Below are 26,658 nucleotides of genomic sequence, written 5' to 3'. Positions count from 1 at the left end.
ACCATTTTTTTATACAAAGTTGTCTTTTGCCAAGATATTTCTCTCACCCATCATGGGTATATGTAAAATGACACCCCAAAACACATTCCCCAACTTCTCCTGAATACGGAGATACCAGATGTGTGACACTTTTTTGCAGCCTAGGTGGGCAAAGGGGCCCACATTCCAAAGAGCACCTTTCGGATTTCACCAGCCATTTTTTACAGAATTTGATTTCAAACTCCTTACCACACATTTGGGCCCCTAGAATGCCAGGGCAGTATAACTACCCCACAAGTGACCCCATTTTGGAAAGAAGACATCCCAAGGTATTCGCTGATGCGCATAGTGAGTTCATGGAAGTTTTTATTTTTTGTCACAAGTTAGTGGAATATGAGACTTTGTAAGAAAAAAAAAAAAAATCATCATTTTCCGCTAACTTGTGACAAAAAATAAAAAGTTCTATGAACTCACTATGCCCATCAGCGAATACCTTAGGGTGTCTACTTTCCGAAATGGGGTCATTTGTGGGGTGTTTGTACTGTCTGGCCATTGTAGAACCTCAGGAAACATGACAGGTGCTCAGAAAGTCAGAGCTGCTTCAAAAAGCGGAAATTCACATTTTTGTACCATAGTTTGTAAACGCTATAACTTTTACCCAAACCATTTTTTTTTTACCTAAACATTTTTTTTTTATCAAAGACATGTAGAACAATAAATTTAGAGCAAAATTTATATATGGATGTCGTTTTTTTTGCAAAATTTTACAACTGAAAGTGAAAAATGTCATTTTTTTGCAAAAAAAAATCGTTAAATTTCGATTAATAACAAAAAAAGTAAAAATGTCAGCAGCAATGAAATACCACCAAATGAAAGCTCTATTAGTGAGAAGAAAAGGAGGTAAAATTCATTTGGGTGGTAAGTTGCATGACCGAGCAATAAACCGCTAAAGTTGTGGAGTGCCGATTTGTAAAAAAGGACCTGGTCTTTAGGGGGGTATAAACCTGTGGTCCTTAAGTGGTTAAAACAGAAAGTGATACCTCATAAAATATTTATTACTTAACATTCCCCATATGTCTACTTTATGTTGGCATCATTTTGCAAATGTAATTTTATTTTTTTAGGACGTTAGAAGGCTTATAATTTTAGAAGCAATTCTTAAAATATTTAAGAAAATTTCAAAAACCCACTTTTTATGGACCAGTTCAGTTATGAAGTCACTTTGTGAGGCTTACATAGTAGACTTACATAGTAGTACATAGTAGAAACCCCCCATAAATGACCCCATTTAGACCCATAGTAGAAACCCCCCATAAATGACCCCATTGTAGAAACTACACCCCTCAAGTTACTCAAAACTTTGTTAACCCTTTAGGTGTTCCACAAGAATTAAAGGAAATTGGAGAAGAAATTTCAAAATTTCACTTTTTTGGCAAATTTTCCATTTGAATCCATTTTTTTTCTTTAACACATCGAGGGTTAACAGCCAAACAAAACTCAATATTTATTACCCTGATTCTGTGGCTTACGGATGTGGTCTTTAAACTGATGTAAAGGCACACTGAAGGGGTGCAGAAGAAAAGGAGAGCCGTATGGGTTTTGGAAGGCAGATTTTGCTGGACTGGTTTTTAGACACCATGGTTTGATTGGTACTATTTTGGGGGCATACGCCTTTTTGATCACTTGGTGTTGCGCTTTATGTGATGTTAGGTGACAAAAAATAGCTTTTTTGGCAGTTTTTTATTTTATTTATTATTTTACGGTATTCACCTGAGGGGTCAGGTCATGTGATATTTTTATAGAGCTGGTTGTTACGGACGCGGAGATACCTAATATGTCTACTTTTTTTATTTATTTCACTTTAATACCATAATAGCATTTTTAAAACAAAGAAAATTATGTTTCGGTGTCTCCATATTCTGAGAGCTATAGTTTTTTTTATTGTTTGACTGATTTTCTTAGGTAGGGTCTAATTTTTTGCTGGATGAGGTGACGGTTTTATTGGTACCATTTTGGGGGGCATACATCTTTTTGATCGCTTGGTGTTACACTTTTTGTGATGTAAGTTGACAAAAATGTCTTTTTTTTGACAATTTTTTTTTTTACGGTGTTTATAGGATGGGGTGGATAGTGTGAAATATTTATAGAGTTATGGATGCGGCGATACCTAATATGTGTGTTTTTTTTTTTTTTCAATTTTTTATTATTAAAATTTGGGGAAAGGGGCATTTTTTTCTTTTTTTACTTGAAACTTTATTTTTTTTATTAAAACACTTTTTTTTTAAACTTTATTTCTGTCCCACTCTGGGACTTCAACTTTTGGGGGTTTGATTACCTCTGCAATGCAATACAATACATCTGTATTGTAATGCATTGCCTGTTAGTGTATTACACTGAGTAATACACTAACAGGTTGCCTAGGAGACCCAGCCTGAGGCTGGATCTCCTCGGCACCCATATAAGGCAGGTCCCAATGCCATGCAAGGCATTGGGCAGCCTCTGCACGGCATCAGGCTGCCTTGTCACCCATCGGGTCCCCGCCACATCAGTGTGGGGACCCGATGGGCTCCCTGACCCGCCGAAAACCCCTTCTATGCTGCTGTCAGCACTGACTGTGGCATAGAAGGGGTTAATCTGCCTGCATCGCCTTTTAGAGCGATGCTGGCGGATACAGCAGGGGCCCGGCTATCAGTGACTGCCAGGCCCCTGCAGTGATCGGGCGCGCACCGCTCAGGTGCCCACCCGATCATCATGACGTAATAGTACGTCCAAATGTGGGAAGTCACTTGCCGCCATGAAAAACGATTACGTCATGTGTCGGGAAGGGGTTAAAACAAGCGGAGTAAGGGCCCTGCTCCCAAGAGCTTTTAATCTAAGAGGAGCAAAATCTAGCTAAACTGCTCAACAGCCTAGTGTACCTCGAAGCCTCACTTTCTAACCATAAATGGTTTTCAGGTAACTGGTTACTGTTTAAAATAGCAAAAATTTAATCAATTTAATATTATGGCTATCAAAAGCATTCTTTCCAATATACACTCAAAAATAGCATCCGGATCGAAATGTTGAATTGCTGCAAAACTCGGCATGCAGTTATGTCTCAGGCCCAAATGTAAATGATTACTGGTGTCTTTTGATTACTGGTGTCTTTCCACAAGAGGGCATAAAAGTGCTTCCCCCTCAGCCCTATAAAAAGTCTGTCAGAGGCTACTTTTTGGCAGTGTACCTTTGGGTAAGAAACTGTTGACCGCTAGACATGCCTCTACAATGCAGTCAAAGACATTTTGCCCAAGTGACAGACTTTGAAAGGGGGTGCATTATTGGACTGAGAGGAGCAGGGTGTTTTTTTCAGCAAATTCTTTGCTATTTAAGCCTCTCTAACCTAGCTGTTAGGAGATGTTGGGAGACCGTGCACACATGCCAAACAAGCTTCAGATGGCCCAGACAGACCACCAGTGGAGAAGATTATTTGACTAGCCGATGAGCAGCTCCCACAGTTTCATTGACCACCATCCAGACACAGGTGGCACCTTCATTACACACCCCTGTCTCTGCCCAGACCATTTCTAGGCACGTATAAGAAGGAAATTGTGATCCTAGGATGGTTGGGTTTGAGCATGGAGGCCTCGTAGTGAGTGCTTCAATCGTGACCTTTCTGTGGAGCAACATGGAGACACTGAATATGACAGCCACCCCTATTAGTCATAGAAGGGACATTAACAGCTCAGCAATATGTGCAGAACATCCTTTGGACACATGTGTTGCCTCTTATGGCTGTGTTTCCAACTGCCATTTTTCAGCAGAAGCAATAATTCTAGGGGACCATACCACCATAAACGGTTTGATGGAGCATATATGTTTCTGTTTTAGATAGTATGAAATTAGAGGCATACAATAGACAGCTCATTCACCTCTATGAAAGCCCTATTCTGGCTCCATACAAAGAGCTATAATATATTTGCTATAGAAAATGTGCTGCTTGTATTTTTGACTTTACAAAAGATAAGAAAAGCTATAACAACAATTTGGAAGTAATACATTTAGATCTTTAAATAAAACAATGCATCTTAGGCTCTTCTTTATGTACAGAGACATTTTAATAAAGTATGATGGAGTGCAGTGAGTAAAGAGGAGAAACATCTTTCATACAGAGACAGAAAACATAAAAAGAAAATCTTATATAAAAAGCATGATGGTTCTGCAAAATGATGAAAATTTTATTCTGTGTAAAATTGTTTGGCATAAATACCCAGCAGAGACTGGAAGTGAAATTCTCATTGAGATATGCATGCAAATCTTTCATATATTATGCAAGACAAAATATCAAATAGGATCAGTGATTATTAAAAGGGCACAATGGGTGGGAAAGGCAGTTTTCATCCGCAGTTTCCACTTGATATACTAAACAGACTCGTCAGCAGAAGCCTGTTAATTGTTCTCCTGCTGGATAATAGTGCAATTCAGTAGCCACTTATTGAAAAAAATTCAGCTTTCCCAAATGTCAGCTTTCCGCTGGGAATTCTTCTATTAACTACAAAGCTATCTTCTTGTAAGTCTAAATTTGTTATTGCTTGGGCTGAGTTTATGAAAAGATAAAACAGATAAAAGTGACATTTATGCAGGTATAAGTAACATCTAAAGGTAACCCCATACATAGCACCTCTATTAGGGTACGACCACACGGTTTGGTTGTGATGGTATTGTGATGTGGTCATGATGCAGTTAGGGAACACATGTGTCTGACCACATTCAGTTACTGGATGCATAGTTATGTGTTTAGGATGTGTTTTTTGACTGCTATTTAGTTTGAACGGTGAATTTTCCTGGTTCTTTAGCATTCTGATTAACTTCAAATAGTAACACCTGTTACTGTAGCCTGCAAGCAGCTACACAACTGTATGGCCCCTTTCACACGGGCGAGTATTCCGCGGGGATGCGATGCGTGAGGTGAACGCATTGCACCCGCACTGAATACCGACCCATTCATTTCTATGGGGCTGTTCACATGAGCAGTGATTTTCACGCATAACTTGTGCGTTGCGTGAAAATCGCAGCATGCTCTATAATCAGCGTTTTTCACGCAACGCAGGCCCCATAGAAGTGAATGGGGTTGCGTGAAAATCGCAAGCATCCGCAAGCAAGTGCGGATGCGGTGCGATTTTCACGCACGGTTGCTAGGAGACGATCGGGATGGAGACCCAATCATTATTATTTCCCCTTATAACTTGGTTATAAGGGAAAATAATAGCATTCTGAATACAGAATGCATAGTAAAATAGCGCTGGAGGGGTTAAAAAATAATAATAATTATTTAACTCACCTTAATCCACTTGATAGCGCAGCCCGGCATCTCCTTCTGTCTTCATCTTAGCTGTGTGCAGGAACAGGACTGTGGTGACGTCACTCCGGTCATCACATGGTCCATCACATGATCTTTTACCATGGTGATGGATCATGTTATGGACCATGTGATGACCGGAGTGACGTCACCACAGGTCCTGTTCCTACAATCAGCAAAGAAGGAGACAGAAGGAGATGCCGGCTGCGCGATCAAGTGGATTAAGGTGAGTTAAATTGTTTTTTATTTTTTTAACCCCTCCAGCGCTATTTTACTATGCATTCTGTATTCAGAATGCTATTATTTTCCCTTATAACCATGTTATAAGGGAAAATAATACAATCTACAGAACACCGATCCCAAGCCCGAACTTCTGTGAAGAAGTTCGGGTTTGGGTACCAAACATGCGCAATTTTTCTCACGCGAGTGCAAAACGCATTACAATGTTTTGCACTCGCGCTGAAAAATCGCGCATGTTCCCGCAACGCACCCGCACATTTTCCCGCAACGCCCGTCTGAAAGAGGCCTATATCTCATGCAGTCAGCAGCCGCAATCAGCAGGACATCTCTTACATTTAATACTTCCGTCCTTATATTATTTATAATAAAGGTTACTAATTAATGCCTTCTCACAGCACTAATGTGTACAATTCTACTTTTATTTATTATATTTTTATTTTTATTTTGTATATGCTTTTATATATTATTCTTTTTCATATTACCTTTGCTCACTGCATTGTAATGCATACATGCTATCCTGAAAAATTTCAATTTACAAAAATTACATGACCGTGCTGTGTAGCCATATTCTTACTCTATTACTATTCTACCTCTATACCTGTGCAGCCATTTTATATCTCAGTCGGGTGATTTTAAGATATACACATTGTGAGAGCACCTTTACAATTCAACTGTGTCTTCTTCTGAAGTGAGATCTTTGTAGTTAGACTATGCTCAAAACTCTGCTATTGACTTCCATCAAAAACGATGGAAGCTCAGAACGATGCCCATTGGACCCCATGCAGGTATAAACACAGACTTAGGCCTCTTGCACACGACCGTATGTATTTTGCGGTCCACAAAAAATGGAAGCGCAAAAAATACGGATGACAACCATGTGCATTCCGTATTTTGTGGAACTGAACAGCTGGCCCCTAATAGAACAGTACTATCCTTGTCCGTAATGCAGACAATAATAGGACATGTTATATTTTTTTGCAGAACGGAAATAAGGAAACGGAATGCACATGGAGTACCTTCCATTTTTTTGCGAACCCATTGAAATAAATGATTCCTTTACGGTCCGCAAAAAAAAAACTGAACGAAAACGGAATGAAAATACATTCGTGTGCAAGAGGCCTTAGAGGAAGACTAAAGTACTGGTACTGTTTGGTAGCACTGCTAATATCTGTTTTTGACCCAAAGTAATGCCCAATTCACACATCAGTGTTTTGGTCAGTGATTCACACTAGTGATTATGAGCCAAAACCCTCCACAGACATAAGGTATAAGGGAAAGATCTGCATGTGTTCTGTTTTTAGAGCCCCCAAGAGGAAGCGACGACGAAACGTAAGTCGGGGTGGTGTGTCTCCTGATTGCTGGTTGGTATCCCCACAGTTGTGTCCATGTATGTGTATGCTATTAGGCTGCTCAAGAGTAATAGTGTGTTGGGCACTTGTTGTTAGCATTCCCGGCTGGGGGTGCAGGCACTTGTCTCTATTACACAGCTAGGCATATTGCCCTCTAAGTTCGAGTCTTATTTATGGATGCTGGGTGGGTGTAGGATTCGGGCAGTGTTTGTTACTTAACCATAAAAGTTATAATTTGACGTTTTTGACTATGTGTCCTTACCAGTTCAGTGTAATTGGGGGACACACATTGTTTCCATATTCTCTCCTGCATAATCTGTCCCTTATGGGTTTTATTGTTTCTATAATGTAATTATGGTATATAATAAAATATGATATTTTGAATATGTGTGCTCTCGAATTGGTGTTAGTTGTTGCATTATCACACATTATTGGCTGCGATTTGTTTAACCCCTTAGGGACTTAGGACGCCCTGTTTCCCGAGTCCTTAGGGACCCAGGGCGTACCGGTACGTCCCTCAGATGAACACCGTAAATTTTTTTAAATAGAAAAACTGTGCTAAATAAACCATTTTTGTCACCTTACATCACAAAAAGTGTAATAGCAAGCGATCAAAAATTCACACGCACCCCAAAATAATGCCAATAAAACCGTCATCTCATCCCGCAAAAATCATATCCTACCCAAGGTAATCGCCCAAAAACTAAAAAAATTATGGCTCTTAGACTATGGAAACACTAAAACATGATTTTTTTTGCTTCAAAAATGAAATCATTGTGTAAAACTTACATAAATAAATACAAAAGTATACATATTAGGTATCGCCGCATCCGTGACAACCTGGTCTATAAAAATATCACATGATCTAACCTGTCAGATGAATTTTGTAAATAACAAAAAATAAAAACGGTGCCAAAACAGCAATTTCTTGTTATCTTGCCTCACAAAAAGTGTAATATAGAGCAACCAAAAATCATATGTACCCTAAAATAGTACCAAAATACTGCCACCCTATCCCGTATTTTCTAAAATGCGGCCACTTTTTTGGAGTTTCTACACTAGGGGTGCATCAGGGGGGCTTCAAATGGGACATGGTGTCAAAAAAACCAGTACAGCAAAATCTGCCTTCCAAAAACCGTATGGCATTCCTTTCCTTCTGCGCCCTGCCGTGTGCCCGTACAGCAGTTTACGACCACATATGGGGTGTTTCTGTAAATTTCAGAATCAGGGCCATAAATATTGAGTTTGGTTTGGCTGTTAACCCTTGCTTTGTAACTGGAAAAAAATTATTAAAATGGAAAATCTGCCAAAAAAGTGAAATTTAGAAATTGTATCTCTATTTTCCATTAATTCTTGTGGAACACCTAAAGGGTTAACGATGTTTGTAAAATCAGTTTTGAATACCTTGAGGGGTGTAGTTTCTTAGATGTGGCCAATTTTTTGGAGTTTCTACACTAGGGGTGCATCAGGGGGGCTTCAAATGGGACATGGTGTAAAAAAAAACAGTCCAGCAAAATCAGCCTTCCAAAAACCGTATAGCATTCCTTTCCTTCTGCGCCCTGCCGTGTGCCCGTACAGAGGTTTACTACCACATATGGGGTGTTTCTGTAAACTACAGAATCAGAGCCATAAATATAGAGTTTTCTTTGACTGTTAACCCTTGCTTTATAAAAGTAAAAAAATAAATTAAAATGAAAAATCTGCCAAAAAAGTGAAATTTAGAAATTGTATCTCTATTTTCCATTAATTCTTGTGGAACACCTAAAGGGTTAACGACGCTTGTAAAATCAGTTTTGAATACCTTGAGGGGTGTAGTTTCTTAGATGGGGTCACTTTTATGGAGTTTCTACTCTAGGGGTGCATCAGGGGGGCTTCAAATGGGACATGGTGTCAAAAAAACCAGTCCAGCAAAATCTGCCTTCCAAAAACCGTATGGCCTCTTTCACACGGGCGTTGCGGGAAAATGTGCGGGTGCGTGGCGGGAACACCCGCGATTTTTCCACAGGAGTGCAAAACATTGTAATGCGTTTTGCACTCGCGTGAGAAAAATCGCGCGTGTTTGGTACCCAAACCCGAACTTCTTCACAGAAGTTCGGGCTTGGGATCGGTGTTCTGTAGATTGAATTATTTTCCCTTATAACATGGTTATGAGGGAAAATAATAGCATTCTGATTACAGAATGCATAGTAAACTAGCGCTGGAGGGGTTAAAAAAAATTAAATTAAATTTAACTCACCTTAATCCACTTGCTGGCGCTGCCGGCATCTCGTCTGTCTCCTTCTGTGCTGAGCATTCATTCCAGGACCTTTGATGACGTCACTCCGGTCATCACATGAACCATCACCATGGTAAAAGATCATGTGACGTACCATGTGATGACCGGAGTGACGTCATCAAAGGTCCTGTAACTGTACTTAATGCTCACCACAGGTCCTATTCAGACAGAAGGAGATGCCGGGCTCCGCGATCAAGTGGATTAAGGTGAGTTAAATTATTTTTTATTTATTTTTAACCCCTCCAGCGCTGTTTTACTATGCATTCTGTATTCAGAATGCTATTATTTTCCCTTATAACCATGTTATAAGGGAAAATAATAATGATCAGGGCCATAAATATTGAGTTTGGTTTGGCTGTTAACCCTTGTTTTGTAACTGGAAAAAAATTATTAAAATGGAAAATCTGCCCAAAAAGTGAAATTTAGAAATTGTATCTCTATTTTCCATTAATTCTTGTGGAACAACTAAAGGGTTAACGACGTTTGTAAAATCAGTTTTGAATACCTTGAGGGGTGTAGTTTCTTAGATGGGGTCACTCTTATGGAGTTTCTACACTAGGGGTGCATCAGGGGGGCTTCAAATGGGACATTTTCCATTAATTCTTGTGGAACAACTAAAGGGTTAACAAAGTTTGTAAAATCAGTTTTGAATACCTTGAGGGGTGTAGTCTATTGAATGTGGTCATTTTTGGGTGGTTTATATTATGTAAGCCTCGCAAAGTGACTTCAGACCAGAACTGGTCCCTAAAAATTGGGTTTTTGAAAATTTCTGAAAAATTTCAAGATTTGCTTCTAAACTTCTAAGCCTTGTAACATCCCCAAAAAATGAAATATCATTCCCAAAATGATCCAAACATGAAGTAGACATATGGGGAATGTAAAGTAATAACTATTTTTGGAGGTATTACTATATATTATAGAAGTATATAAATTGAAACTTGGAAATTTGCAATTTTTTTTTTTTTTTTTGTAAATTTGGTATTTTTTTATAAATAAAAATTATTATTTTTTTACTTCATTTTACCAGTGTCATGAGGTACAATATGCGACGAAAAAACTATCTCAGAATGGCCTGGATAAGTCAAAGCGTTTTAAAGTTATAACCACTTAAAGTGACACTGGTCAGATTTGCAAAAAAGTCCTTAAGGTGAAATAGTCCTTAAGGGGTTAATGTTGGAGATGCATAGATACATACATATGGTGCTGCACAGAGTTTTGCACTTTTTGTGCCATTGTTGGTACTTTGTGGGTCTCCATTTTCATAGATGGAGAAAGGACTCTAGAGGAGAATACCTAGGCACATAGAAGGCTAACGCCTCTTTCACACAAGCGTCGCGGGTGAGGGCCGGATGCATTGCCGGAAACCCGCGTGAGTGCTTACGCAACTTCAGTCAGTTTTGTCTGCGATTGAGTTGCGTTGTTCAGTTTTTTTCCACGTGAGTGCAAAGCGTTTTAATGCGTTTTGCACGTGCGTGATAAAAAACTGAATGTGGTACCCAGACCCGAACCCGGACTTCTTCACTGAAGTTCGAGTTTGGGTTCGGTGTTCTGTACATTTTATTATTTTCCATTATAACATGGTTATAATGGAAAATAATAGCATTCTTTAATTCAGAATGTTAAGTAAAATGTCCATTAAGGGTTAAAAAACAATAAAAAAAATTACTCACCTCATCCATTTGATAGCGCAGCTGTTATCATCCTCTTTCTTCTTCTTGCAGGACCAGCAAAAGGACCTGCGATGAAGTCATCGCGCTCACCACGTGGTGATGTCAGAGCAGGTCCTGCTGAATGAAGATAGAAATACACAGCTCAGCTGCTGCAGAACCTGATAAAACACACATCAGCTACTGAAGAACATCATAATGTAAACCTCTGTGGTATGTTTTTACATGGAAGTCTCTAAGGGTCTGATGTCTAGTCTGTCTCTGCATTATTCTTATAGCACAGATGCCTGGACAACTGCCCTGGCATAATCCTATTGGCTATGATGGGGGCATACTTATATCTTATGTAACTGGGTACCACTTCATTCAGACTGACCTTCAACACCTCTCTACTGCGATCAGCTTCCTCACTTTCTATAGGCTTTTTTCCTTTCCATATGCTTTTTTCCTCCATTACATCATTCCTGTCCCATTGCTTTCTCCTTCCATCCACATGTTCCTGAAGTGCCAATGTTTATTTTTGTGGCCCACCTTGACCACTGTCTGCCCACTACACCAGTTACCAGCAGCAAAGGGGCTGGGTCAGCTGGACTCACTGCTGCATCATCTCCTCTCTAGATGCATTCTTACTTAAAGGGGGGCTCTCCAATTTCATAATATTTTTTTTTTATATGCCCGAATTACCCCAAGTACTACATATTTTTGACCCATATACCTGTTTTTCATGTCAGCTCTTTCCTATCCCTGTTCTCAACTTCACTGCATTCTGGCAGAATGTTTACATGCAGAATTTTTATAAACTTCCTGCTGGGTTTTCAAACCAAACCCAGCATGCTTCCCTTTGTAAGGTTCCACAGGGCTTGTTCAACATGGCTAATATGGAAAGGGGAGGTGTAGGGGACATGACTTCAGTGTGGCATGGAGAGCAAACCCTTAGAAACATTACAGAGCAAAGCATGCTGGGTTTGATTAGAAAACCTGGCAGGAAGCTGATGAAAACAGGAAGTTCTGCATGTAAACATGTAGAAAAAAGGATAAGGAAAGTGCAGACATGAAAAACACCTATATTGGGCACAAATATGCAGTGTTTAGGATACTCTGGGTACGCAAAAAATTTAATTATGAAACCGAAGAAACTAGTGTCCTCTTGCCTGCACCCCATGCTGTTAAATATGGGGCACAGGGATGCAGCAGAGCACAAGTATTATGGAAAAATTATGGAGAAGCATTATGGAAGAATAGTACAGAAGCTACTTGGAGACCATGCTCTTCATCTTGTGGAGTCCACAAAGAAAGCTGCTGGGAGCACGGTCTCCTCTGAGTGTCAGTTTAAAATTTAAGAGAGTTTGCGGTTACCCGGCTAACAAGTGTGGCTCCCTGTCTGTTTAGCCTCCTTCCATCTAGTAAAAACTGTTTTGATATCACTGATAGGATGGAGGCTGCAGCAAACAGCTGGTTTCTTGAATGGACAATTAGCTGTTTTCGACGCTTCAAATGATACATGCGTCGTATATGAAAAAACCGCAGCACTCACTTGTCTTCAATTATGCAGGATTTATTCACCAACAAAAATGCGACGTTTCGACCATCATGGTCTTTCTCAAGCAACAAATAATGTGAACAAAAGCAGATATACAGTACAGACCAAAAGTTTGGACACACCTTCTCATTCAAAGAGTTTTCTTTATTTTCATGACTATTAAAATTGTAGATTCACACTGAAGGCATCAAAACTATGAATTAACACATGTGGAATTATATCCATAACAAACAAGTGTGAAACAACTGAAAATATGTCATATTCTAGGTTCTTCAAAGTAGCCACCTTTTGCTTTGATTACTGCTTTGCACACTCTTGGCATTCTCTTGATGAGCTTCAAGAGGTAGTCCCCTGAAATGGTTTTCACTTCACAGGTGTGCCCTGTCAGGTTTAATAAGTGGGATTGCCTGTCTTATAAATGGTTGGGACCATCAGTTGCGTTGAGGAGAAGTCAGGTGGATACACAGCTGATAGTCCTACTGAATAGACTGTTAGCTGCTTTTTTCTTGCCATAATACAAATTCTAAGTAAAGAAAAACAAGTGGCCATCATTACTTTAAGAAATGAAGGTGAGTCAGTCAGCCGAAAAATTGGGAAAACTTTGAAAGTAAGGGCTATTTGACCATGAAGGAGAGTGATGGGGTGCTGCGCCAGATGACCTGGCCTCCACAGTCACCGGACCTGAACCCAATCGAGATGGTTTGGGGTGAGCTGGACCGCAGAGTGAAGGCAAAAGGGCCAACAAGTGCTAAGCATCTCTGGGAACTCCTTCAAGACTGTTGGAAGACCATTTCAGGGGACTACCTCTTGAAGTTCATCAAGAGAATGCCAAGAGTGTGCAAAGCAGTAATCAAAGCAAAAGGTGGCTACTTTGAAGAACCTAGAATATGACATATTTTCAGTTGTTTCACACTTGTTTGTTATGTATATAATTCCACATGTGTTAATTGATAGTTTTGATGCCTTCATAGTCATGAAAATAAAGAAAACTCTTTGAATGAGAAGGTGTGTCCAAAATTTTGGTCTGTACAGTATGTATATATAATGTGTAGAGTGAATCTAAATCGCACATCCTCATTCCTATGCTTCTGATATGACCATTGTTTACAAATATCAGCATTTCTTTTGATAAAACATGGCTATACAGCACTGTTATCAATAATTTGCTGTGCACTAAAAGAGGCAATTAGTATACAATTTGATCAAAGAGCATAGGCCCACTTACCGCGACAAGGTTGCCTCTTGTTTAAGTGGGAACCTACTCTAACCATGGCGCGGCTCCGTGCAGCGACCACAGCGCCTCCACACCGCTCCAGCAGGCAATGGGACCCAGCAGCCGCACAGCGGCCCCACTGTACAGTGAGGCCACCTGGGCCCCGGGTCCCATCACTCCACCGGCACGGCACAGAAGCAGCGACGGCTGCCGTCCAGCGCTGCATGTGAACTGGTGCAAAAGGTTCACCTGTTCACAACCTCCCAGGAACTCCAACTGGGATGTGGTAGGAATTTATAGACCCTTTGCAGACTTCTGCTAATTTAAAAGCACCTGAGCTAAAATGGGGAGGAGTGCTGATTCAGAGGGGGAGAAAAGGTTGTGAACAGGTGAACCTTTTGCACCAGTTCACATGCGGCGCTGGACGGCGGCCGTCGCTGCTTCTGTTCTGTGCCGTGCCGGTGGAGTGATGGGACCTGGGGCCCAGGTGGCCTCACTGTACAGTGGGGCCGCTGTGCGGCTGCTGGGTCCCATTGCCTGCTGGAGCGGTGTGGAGGCGCGGTGGTCGCCGCACGGAGCCGCGCCATGGTTAGAGTAGGTTCCCACTTAAACAAGAGACAACCTTGTCGCGGTAAGTGGGCCTATGCTCTTTGATCAAACTGTATACTAATTGCCTCTTTTAGTGCACAGCAAATGATTGATAACAGTGCTGTATAGCCATGTTTTATCAAAAGAAATGCTGATATTTGTAAACTATGGTCATATCAGAAGCATAGGAATGAGGAGGTGCGATTTAGATTCACTCTACACATTATCTGTACTGTATATATACTCCCTCCCAGTAGGTCACATGACCAAATTAAATATGCAAATTATAAATCAATTATGTGAATTATCTAGATCTCACCAACCTGTTGTCTAATCTTTTATATCTGAGTATACTTGTCATTACCCTGTATATTTTACACGCAGTGTCATTCCCTTAAGTATAATTATACAACAACAAGAGTGTTTACTTATAAAAACCTTGGTAGGAGTCTGGTTGGCACATCCTGGAGGGGACCTTCCTCATCGTTCTGTGCTGTCAGAAAAGCGCGCGCATCTCAGCGTTTCCTTGTTGGAGGTGCGCACGTGTTCCCAGCGCGTGCGCACCTCCAACAGGGAAACGCTGAGATGCGCACACTTTTCTGACAGCACAGAACGATGAGGAAGGTCCCCTCCAGGATGTGCCAACCAGACTCCTACCAAGGTTTTTATAAGTAAACACTCTTGTTGTTGTATAATTATACTTAAGGGAATGACACTGCGTGTAAAATATACAGGGTAATGACAAGTATACTCAGATATAAAAGATTAGACAACAGGTTGGTGAGATCTAGATAATTCACATAATTGATTTATAATTTGCATATTTAATTTGGTCATGTGACCTACTGGGAGGGAGTATATATATCTCCTTTTGTTCACATTATTTGTTGCTTGAGAAAGACCATGACGGTCAAAACGTCACATTTTTGTTGGTGAATAAATCCTGCATAATTGAAGACAAGTGAGTGCTGCGGTTTTTTCATAGACGACTCATACAAGGGGGATCTTCAGACTGGCTTCCAACATGGCTGGCACCACCACAAGAAAGGTTTTATTTTTTCGTTGTGCTGCTATTAACATTTTTTCTATCAAATGATACATGGGCAGCATGGTGGCTCAGTGGTTAGCATTGGTGCCTAGCAGTGCTGGGGTCCTAGGTTTGAATCTGCATCTGCATGTATGTTCTCCCCGTGTTTGCATGGGTTTTCTCTGTGTAATCTGGTTTCCTCCCACACTCCAAAGACAATGATAGGGACCTTAGATTGTGAGCCCCATTCTGTAAAGCACTGCGGAATATAGTAGCGCTATATAACTGCATAAAATAATAATGCTGTTATTTAAAGAAAAGTACTGTACATCCATCTAGCACACAGTTTAACAGGCTGGGGCCCCCATCTGACCTACATCCTAATTGGACCAAGGGCACATGCCTCACTTCCCTGCCCCCAAACCCCCACATATGATCCATGGCTATGGTCTACAAATTAGGCTGTATCTCTTTTGGATTTTTAAGCCCTAATGGTATCTTTGAAAGCAGAACATACTTCATTTTATGCAGAAAATAAAAACTTTTAACTCTTTGTTATGTAACCCAGTGGTTTTCCTATAGTGGTCAATGTGCATAAATCAAAGGTGGCTGCCGCTCAGCCAAAAAGACTTCTTGGCTAGATAAATGGCCAATGTACAGTTTTCATAATGTTTGTGTATCCCTCCTAATTTGATGTGTATATGCATTTAAAAAACGTGAAAGACACAATATTTCATGGACACACTATATAGACACTGTGATGCAAACACAGTAGATGCATCTGTGTCATTATAATACAAAATTGCAATATTGTATTGGCCGATCGGTAATTCTTCACCAATGGCAGGGCACTTTGCTTCCTGCCGTATTTCATGTTTGTAATGTGCAGAGAAGATTTGCTTTAATTTACATACTAGGGAAGGCAGGATTAGTTATGTTTCTCCATTTACTTCATTATTCTATCCTTGCTTATATAAATATTGTAGCTGAACTTCTTAGTAATAGACACAATTAAAATGATTTGCATCTATAATTTTATATTATATTCCTTGTGGCTCTATAGTGTAAATTACTTTGTATTATAAATGTAAACTGTGATCAAGACTGTGTTTACTGGTGGTTACGGTCTAGGAAATGTGTGTCAATACACCATACACTAGAAACTGTGCCACCTTACAAATAGGTGTCATTTATTGGGGCCTTATGCCAGTTTTCTGGCATGAAAACAATCTTGGTGCAATTCATTTTTGTGCAAAATTATGAGAACTTTTGCCCTTTACTGCTTGCCTTCCACTTAGTAGTGACAACCAAAGCGGGCAGGGTTTAGTGGTGGGGGACTCCGTAGACTAAACAGATTTACTATTGGTAATCTCTGCCCTTTTAAAGAGAACTTGTCACCTCCTTTATACTGTTTTTTTATTATTACTGTTTTATCTCTTTGTGGCAATGTTTGGTGGCCTATATTTTAGGATACAATGGCACCACTGACATAGGTTTATACAGTTATAGTGTTTATACTGCTTTAAAGCAATCAGACAGTTTATATATATGACATGGTATGCAAGATCAGTGTCCTGAAAGCCCTGTGTATAATACCCCATCATTGTGATATGATGGCTATGGGAAATGTACCCTGAGTGACAGAAATCAAAGAGTAATGGCTAATAAATGTCAAATCTTTCTATGGAGGTTTTTAGCCCTTAAATGATTGCTTCTTTGGGAGAATACAGTACCTCTTGTAGGCAGGATTTGTCAGCACACAGTGAGCCTAGATATTTTACAATGTAATCCACATCAGGGACTTTTGTCATGTAAATGTGGTCTTACCCCGAGATTATAGACATTTATCTGTGAGCAAATCATTGCATTTTTCCAGGGGATTTGCTAATAGCTTTTCATCCCCATTGGACATGGGGGTATGCTGGATAAGCAGTGCTACAGTATGCCAGGGTACGCAGGGGTGTAGAAATGTAGCAGATCATTTTTGTTTCCATTGTTAACTGTGGCATTATTATTTAATGTCTTAATTTGCCAAAGAGTGGCACCCAAGGAAAAGTGTTTGCTGTAACAGCATGGTAATGCTTTCTCTGTTGTTTTACAATTTGCAGTATAGTTCATGTTATTTTTGCTCTAATGGAACATTTATTTTACTGCTCCACATATTGGTTTTATAATAAGCAGTGCCACAGGAGAAGCATTTCACTAACTTTTCCACCTTTGACACTAATCTATTTTAGTTCATGGTTAGAAATATTTCACATTGGTAAGCATACCACTGCAGTAGAGTTCAGCTGATATTTTTCTTTCTTTCCTTTGTACTGTACCTGAGGTTTCGGTATTGCTTTTTCTAAAGGTCATCTTTTTTTATGACTAGTGCTTTCTTTATTATGGCAAGTTGCCAACAGTGGTAGATTGACCAGATCCACATGTGCTCTTAGTCTTCAGCTAAGCCCATGAAACAAAGCACAGTAGCTGCATTCAGGGCCTTTTATTCCTAAGGTGCTCTCTTCCTACTACTGATGTCACCTACTCTTGCTGGTTCTAAAATATCTGGATGTACTGTAATTGACTTATCATCCAGATCCTGGTCTTTAAGGGAGTACCTGTGGGCAGGGGTGTACTTTCAATGGAAGCAGACTGCTATAGGGACGAGGGGGAGGGGTGGCAGCGCTGAACCCCTTCTCTTTCAAATGTAAAAAACACTTCATTTTCTGCAGCCAGAAGAGGTAGAGGGACTGTCAGTGGAAAGCCATTTCCAGGTCCCTCCAAAGATGAACGATTGGGTTCAAGTCAGGTCTTTGACTGGGCCAATTAAGGACATTCACAGAGTTGTCCCTAAGTCACTCCTGTGTTGTCTTGGCTTGTGTGCTTAGGGTCATTATCTTGTTGGAAGGTGAAACTTCAACCCAGCGTAAAGTCCAGAGCACTCTGATTCAGGTTTTCATTAAGAATATCTTTGTACTTTTTTCCATTCAGCTTTCCCTCAACCCTGACCAGTCTATCATTTCCAGCCGCTGCCACCACCATGCTTCACTGTAGGGTTGGCATTGGGCAAGTGATGAACAGTGCCTGGTTTCCTCCATACATGACTTTCTCTGTCTGTCATCCTACTTGCGCTCTCCATTGTGCCCATAATCTAAGACTAACATTCTCCATAGTTCAAACCTCCCACTCCCATCTTCAACTGTACCAGCTCTCTGACCAGACAATCAAGTTAATTCCTAAATTTGAATATTTCCTTTTTAATAAGTTTGAAAACATTTTTAAAATGATCTTTTCATTTTTTTATTAAGGTAGATTGAGTGCTGATTGATAGAGGAAAACTAGATTTTTTCTTTATTTTAGCACAGTGCTGCAAAATAACAAAATGTGAAAAAAGTTAAAGGGTCTGAAGATACATTGTAATGTATCAATGTATTTAAGCCAGTAGATTCTGCATTGCTTTATTTATTGCTTTAGGCCTCATGCACATGGGCTTCGACCGTTGGTGCACCGCATTACGGATACGGACCCATTCTGTTGAATTACGGAGTGCTTCCATGGGGTTTCTCTCCGGGCCTCCACACCTCAAAAAATAGAACATGTTCTGTTTTTTTGCGGTGCAAATGGATCATGGACCCATTCAAGTTGAATAGGCGTGGATCTATCTGCAGCGGCTGCACGGATGGTGCCCGTGCATTGGGGACTGCCTACAACTTTTGCACAATACTTTATTTTGTGTTCTTATGTTTGTATGGCTCTAATTTGTGCAGTCTGGCTTGTCTTGTTGTTATACATGGTTTGATATTTTTCTGTTGATGTCATATTTTATTTGAACACAGTTTTATTTGTGGACTTTTAAATGCTTAGGCCATCTGTGGAATAATTTTGTTAAAATGCTTTATACACAATTTTTGCCACAGGCAATCCCATTGAGGGGATATTATAGGATGCACCAAGAAAAGTCTTCTAGAAATTATTTTTCTGAATATTAGCAATGATGTGGTGTTTTATGTTATGGTGTTTCCTTTGAACTCCTGAAGTCCTTCTAGTTTAATTAACACTTAAATTATAATAGGTTCTTCTTAGAATATAATATTGTAAGCAAATGACATCTATAACCCCTTAATGCATAATGCCGTACATGTATAGCATCATGCACCCGCATTTGCATGGAGCAGGCTGCTGCAGTGCCGTCCACTCCATATGTGGTGGGTGCTGGCTGTATCATACACCCGGTCGTAGCAGACCCCACAGATGCTGTGTTCAACGCTGATCGTGGCATCTGTGAGGCAAGACAGAAGGATGCGGCTCTCTCCGCCTTCCGATCGGAGCCCCTGCAGAGAAATCGTGGGGCTCTGTTTGGTTACCATGGCAGCCTGGATGCTTCGGAAGCCTTCCAAGCCTGCCATGGTAAGATTGTCAGAATCCTATTCACCCTAATAGATCTCTGTGAATAGGAAAAGCGATTGAAAGATCCCAGGTTCTAGCACCTAAGGTGGCTAATAGTTAAAGGGGGATAACTCCTTCTTCTCTTACTCAGCCCCTCTGAGCATGTGCAGACCTCAAAAACTGATCCATTTTGCAGGAAAACCCGGGGTCGGCATTAATGCATGTCAACGGGAAAAAATGCCGGATCCGGGATTCCGGCAAGTGTTCCGGAACTTTGGACGGAGATAAAACCGCAGCATGCTGCGGTATTATCTCCATCCTGAAAAGGCAAAAAGACTTCACTAGTGTGATAGAACCCTAACCCTACATGGACTTTATAACTATTTCTCTTATATCTCCTTTTACGTTTCCTCAACACTGGGGCCCCTCTCAGTATGTTTATTGGACAATAGGACATGTGGATGAATATTCAACTTTTTCTTTGGTAAATTTGTTCCATATTCTGATGTAGCATTAGGAAATATATACAATGTATGTATATACTGGATGACAGAGGTGTATAACCAACTCTACTGTCTGCTAGTATACACATTTTCAACCTATATTGTTTTTAGTTTTCATTTTTTTATTTATTTATATCTTTTAGGAGGTTTTACATGTACATGTATACATTTTTATATGTAGTTGGTAGATATAATAAAAAATGTGATGTTCATAGTCTCCGGGTGGTTACAGATAATGAGTGCCTGCCGTCACTAGTTATATTATTTCCTACTATATTATTTAATAGACCTAGATGGGCAAGCACTCAAATGATCATGGGACAGGCAGAATATTTATTATACTACATTGGTATTAAAAGCATACTGAATAAAATAGACAGCAATAAAATAAGCAACAAATGATTAAAATAATAACGATAAAATGTCACTCTAAAGGAAGGTGCAAGGAAGAGTTCCTGCTGGAAAAAGTGTGTATTCCAAATTGTGTCCTTAATAACGCATCTGATATTGTATCACAATGTTACCGCTGGATTTGTAACAGCCTGTATGCAGCTGCTTGTACACGCTCTGGTCTAGCGCTATAGCTTGCCTGCGAGTTGTGTCAGGACCACGAGCTGAGAGGGTTTGTAGCCGCACTAAGATGTCAACATGCGGGTAATAGAATATTGCTCACTGAGAACTCACCCCACCTGATGGCATAGGATCTTCACACTGGCTAGTGTGCGCTCGTATATGCGCACTTTGAGCGGATCGATAACCTGCGGTGGGGTCCGACTTTAATGTAGTTGTTCGGACTTCTCTGTGTGTGGCTCCGTGTGTGGTTCTCACGGGAACTTGGGTGTGAAGTCACGGGCCAAATCTCTTCTCACGTTGTGTTCTATAATGTGGCTGGAAGATCGTCTCACAGACCGCTGGATTCGTTTGTAGAGTATTTTTATCGCATGGCCATGCTTAATCTGGTTATGGAATCTTCTAAAGCATCAGTATACGGTACCAGACGCGTTTCGAGGTCTTGCTGACCTTTTCCTCAGTGGTTATACTCCATATGCTTAGACTCCATTATTTATACTCTACTTAGTAATGGACAAATCCTGGAGAATCTCGAAAAAGGCAAAATGGTAATGAGTAAGTCCTGGAGCAGCGGATTTAAAAAAAGGACAAATTTGGCAGGTATGTGGCCTGGCCCCTGTCTCACATCAAAGAATGCCTGGCGATACAAAGGCAATTTTTTTTTCAAAGGTTTTAATTTAAGTGAGTGGGAGGGGCCCTGTAAAAAAATTGCTGTGGGGCCCAGTTAGTTCTAGCTACGCCCCTGCCTAATAGGGTACATAAAAATGGGTTCATCTCTTGAGAAAGCTCACAGTAAAATGTACATTAGGTTTTTCAGGTGGTGATCACTAGAGATGACCGAAGTTTTGAAAAATTTGATTCAGCAGCTTTACCAAAGATCGGAAAGAAATTCGAACTGTTACAAATTAATTTGTAACAAATCGCTAAAAACCAGATATACTCAGGCTACCCTAATCATATTCTTCCCACTTGGTGGCCCAATCTCAGTGTGAAGGCTTGAAAGTTAACCCTTTCCAGACCACTGATAGTAAGTTTATGTCAGCAGTCGGGCAATTAAAAATGGCGCCCGCTTGATATGCAGCGGGTGCCATGGCCTCCGGGTGTCTGCTGTTTTAAAGAGCAGCCACCTGGCACTAATGTCCATGACCAATGGTGCGCATTGCAGCACAGGGCAAACAATTCACTCTTAGCACGCTACAATTCACTCTTCAGAAAAGAGGTAAAAAAATTCCATACCCGGCCAGACACGTGGGATGCCACGAAGTATCGGCGGGTAGTATTCTCATTAACTATTACTAACATTGAAATTACTGTAATGTAAGTGACATTTATTAATAAACTACATGTTGAAAAAGACTTACCTATTGGAGTCCATTACATCTACAATTATGATGCATTAACATGAAGGAGTATTATGTTGGATAGATTTAAAGCTCACCTAATCATAATGGAAGTCTTTCTGGTTGACTAACCCTATGTGGACTTTATAACTATGTCTCCTATATCTCTTTTTATGTTTCCTTAACACTGGGGCCCTTCTCAGTATGTTTATTGGACACTAGGACATGTGGATGAACATTCAACTTTTTCTATGATGGCAGACAAGATTCAGCCTATATTGTTTTTAGTTTTCATTTTTCTTTTTTTTAATATCTTTTAAGAGGTTTTATATGTACATGTGTAATTGGTAGATATAATAAAAAATTTGATGTTCATAGTCTCCGGGTGGTTACATATAATGAGTGCCTGCCGTCACCAGTTATATTATCTTCTTCATTTGAGTCTCCAGCCTTGTATTTAGTAATGTCGGCTACTGCATTTTGTCCTATGCAGTGACACATGAAGATTGTCCATGATCATCTCACAACTTATCAAATGAATTTTTTCCATTCAGCATTTGAGAATTGTCTCTATTCTTGCAGAGGTAATATACCCTTAGCATTAATCTTTTATAAATCTCTAAGTAATGCCAGCATATAATCCATCAAAGTTTTCTTTGTAGTTGTCTAACGCACTCAGCATTTATACCAATGTTTTTTTTTAGCAAACTGTATTTGTTTCCTCCAAGGGGTGAAACCTGCAAGTTAAGGTTCAGTTGATTTCATTTAGCTGCATAGCATGGAGTTGTTTCTTTAGAATTCATATTGTGCAAATGTATTTGTCATTTTTATATAGCAATGCAAGCAATCTTTGTTTGCCCTTACACCTAATCTGTATTCTAGATTTGTACCCAAGTGTTCCTACAGAGTGTACATATCATCAGCTGGTCATCCTACATACAGTTGCTGATGGGACTACATAGTAGAAACCTTTATTTATTAACAGAATTCAACATTTGCAAATACTGTAAATCACAGAGGCACTTGCTTTGAGAACATTGAGACTAAAAGAGAGGGAACTTCAGCAGGATTATCACTGTTATCTGCAATGTTTATAGACATACACAAATGTGATAGGTACAATACACACAGGTAGATGTTACTTTTGGTGAGTGTCTAAAGAACCTTGTAGTTACAAGGCTTCTCGGTTACATAAATGGAATTCTAGAAAACAAGGTAGGGAAAGCATTGACCAAAAAGACTTGATAAACCTTTTATGGCATTTGAATGGTTCCCAGAATATAAAAATGATTTGTGGCTATCTTATTGGCACAGTCCTCATCCAGTGACCATCTATGTTTGGATTGTGTTGGAAATAAGCATTTGGAAATCTGACCAATGGTTAGGAAAGCCATCAGGGGTGACAGAGGGTGGTGTTTCAGAGGTCCTCGTTATTTGACTTCCAAGGGGCCCTGGACCCATGAAAATAATCTTTGTATATTTCTCCAACATATAGTGGCTATTTAATTGTAGGCTGAAGTCATGTCCACTTTATTCAGTCATGCAAAATGGTTGCTACCATAGTTGAGGACATCAGGGTGTATGTAAGAATCATTATACTGTACATTGATTGTTGTCGACCGTGAAAAAGATTCTTAACTGTAGTTGGCTTGATACTGGCTACACTAGGGTGAGAAAATCTCCCCCTTCTTCACCTAGAACCCACCACAAGATCTTTCCTAGTATTCTTAGATTGTTGTAGTGACCAATTTGCTGTGGGTGCACTGTGGAAATATCTGTAAAGCTGCAGTATCAGAATCAAAGTGAATCCAGGGGTCGACATTGGGAGAGCAGTCAAGATGCAAGAAACCAGGATGAGAAGATGAAGACTAGAAGAGGGGCTAGTGGTTAAAATCAAAAAGTCAAGGCAGCAAACAAGAATTGGCAAGACAACGTGAAATCCAGACATAAGGTGAGGGTGAAAATGCAGTACTCAGCTGGTTTGAGGACGTCTGACCAGTATCCTCCCTTGCCACATCCCATAACCCTCCAGTAAGGTCCTGGTGACTGGGCCAATCTTCAGAAAGACTTATATTTGAGTAGAATGTTCCTTCTTTTAATAAATCAGAATTGTAAGGCTAGATCACTTGATTTCTGTGCAGATATAATAAAATGAATTTGGCTTTGTGTAGAAAGTAGTGGGCAAATAAGAATTCAAATATTAGCCAGTGAACTTATTGCTATTTTATTTCCCAGAAGGCTAAAACTAATATGGCCTAGTGCATCACAATTTATTTTTGCAGCACCTGGATTGTAGATATTATGTTATTTTTTTTAACCCTTTTATGAGTTTAACACGTGTTCAAAATGATGTTGCCTTTTAATTAAATTTGCAATGCAGTCTGTATCCAATTACATGTTCCTAATTAAAGGAACAATCTTACAAGCACGATAAGTCTCCCTTTCAGTGGCGCTGATTAGTTCAATGGACGGTGCAGGTCTTCGGTTAAGTGGGGGTTTGAACGATGATAATTAGAATGTAATCCATGGCGTTCAGGGGAAATCTGGAGGTGATGAGAGATGGTAGACAGTTTTCATTCTGTGTGAGCAGGTGCTGTGTATAAGTCAAGTGAAGAGATTCATATAATTTCAGCACTTACAAATACATGCTACATCATTTCTGATGATTGGATGGCCATTGATAAATGAACAAAACAAACCAGTGAACATGAAACAAATCTGTTTCACCATACTTATAGACCACATCACATTGCCATGGCTTATTACATGTATTTGGGATAAATGGCTGGTTCAGTAATACAGAGATCCTGCTTTCTGATGATTACAAACTTGCCATATGGTCAGATAAGCTTAGGAACCTCCTGAGCGCCATAGGATGGCCCTGAATAAGGGATAGAACTACCAGCTAGTATATGCTGACCAAAACATAAATTGTCACTACAGTGATAAGTAGCACAATATACTACCAGCGCTGTATATGTACGGCGCCTGTGCGATGTGTAAACATGATGTGCGAGCGGGCGTCATGGCCGGCAGATCTGTTTCATACAGCAGAGACCTGCAGCTAATTACCGTGACCGGCAATAATGCCGTTCGTGGTAATTAAATGCTTTAGATGCCGTGATCAATTGAGATCACGGCACCTAAATGCGCAAAAACCTGGAAGCTCGCGCTTCCGTGCTTCCTACCTATGCCTCGTGTGTCCAATCCGGGCATAGATAGTTGCGCTGAATACTGGTAGCTTTACTGAGTAAGCGAACAGTATTCACACTGCAATTCTTATTTTGGCCACCAGATGGCAGGCCAGGATAAGAAATGAGCAAAAGTGAGCAAAATAAGCTAAAAATAAATTCCTGATAAACCAAAATTAAAACGTTTTTTATAAAAAATGTAATAAGCTCAAATATGAGGCACATAATTATCACAATTTTTTTTTTAAATGTTAAAAAATATATATATAAAAAATGTTATATATAAAAGTTTAAATCACCCCCCTGTCTGTATAATTAAAAAAGAAATACCTAAATAACAATAAATATACGGTAAACATCATGAATATCACCACGACTGAAAATGTCCATACTATTAAAATAGAAAAAAATCCAATACGCCGATTGCGTAATGGAAAAAAGGGTCAAAATGGCCAATTTTTCATTACCCCCAAAAATTTTATAAAATGTGATAAAAAAAGTCACGCATACTCCAAAATGGTATCAATTAAAAGTACAGATTTTTCCGCAAGAAATGAGCCCCTAAACAGCTCAGTAGACTTTATAAGTATAAAAAGTTATGGGGGTCAGAATATGGTGATTCTTTTTTTTCTCAAAGTTTACATTTATTTTTATACCATTTAGACATAAAGAACCTATACATATGGGGTATCGTTGTAATCATACTGACCCATAGAATAAAGGGCATGGGTCATATTTGCTGTAAACAAAACTCTGTGGGAATAAAACCTGTAAAACGGTGGAGGGACAGTTTTTTTTTCCAATTTCACCCCATTTGAAATTTTGTCACCGCTTCCCACAACATTTTATGCCATAATTAATGGTGGCATTAGAAAGAAAAACTTATCCCGCAAAAAATAAGCCCTCATACAGCTGTGTGACATGAAAAATAAAAAAGTTATGGCTCACGGAAAATAGGGAAGAAAAATGAAAACACAAAAATGAAAAAACCTCCGGTATCCAAAGGGTTAAAAAAGAAAACAAAGCATACACACAAAAAAAGAAAATAAATACGAATCCGGGTTTTTATATCACTCCTGTAAACCGATCCTGATTATAGATAAATGGAAAATTGATATTATAGCAAAAAGATGTCATTGTCCCGACGCGTTTCACCCATTTTATAGTTGGGTTCATCAGGGGACATGTTAGGTAAATACCTGACCTGGATCAGATCAAGAGTTAGATCTGAGAACACATTGAACAAATCATACGGAGCTTCCAGTTTAGATACCAGAATTAGATATACCAGGTTTAAAAAAAAAAAAAGATATATGAAATGTCCATAACAACTCATTAGTATGGTGCAGTGTTCCTATTAAGGGGAGAACTGCTAAAACTAAACCAATCGTCCACTTGAGTGTCAGCTAGGTACAGACAGATGATGCTGTCATGCAGGAGCCAATTACCCCGATATTTAAATCAAAAGAT

This window comes from Bufo bufo, chromosome 3, assembly GCF_905171765.1.
Source record: "Bufo bufo chromosome 3, aBufBuf1.1, whole genome shotgun sequence".
In the NCBI taxonomy this organism is placed as follows: Eukaryota; Metazoa; Chordata; class Amphibia; order Anura; family Bufonidae; genus Bufo; species Bufo bufo.
The sequence above is the reverse complement of the archived record's forward strand: the minus strand, read 5'-3'. Positions refer to the sequence as shown.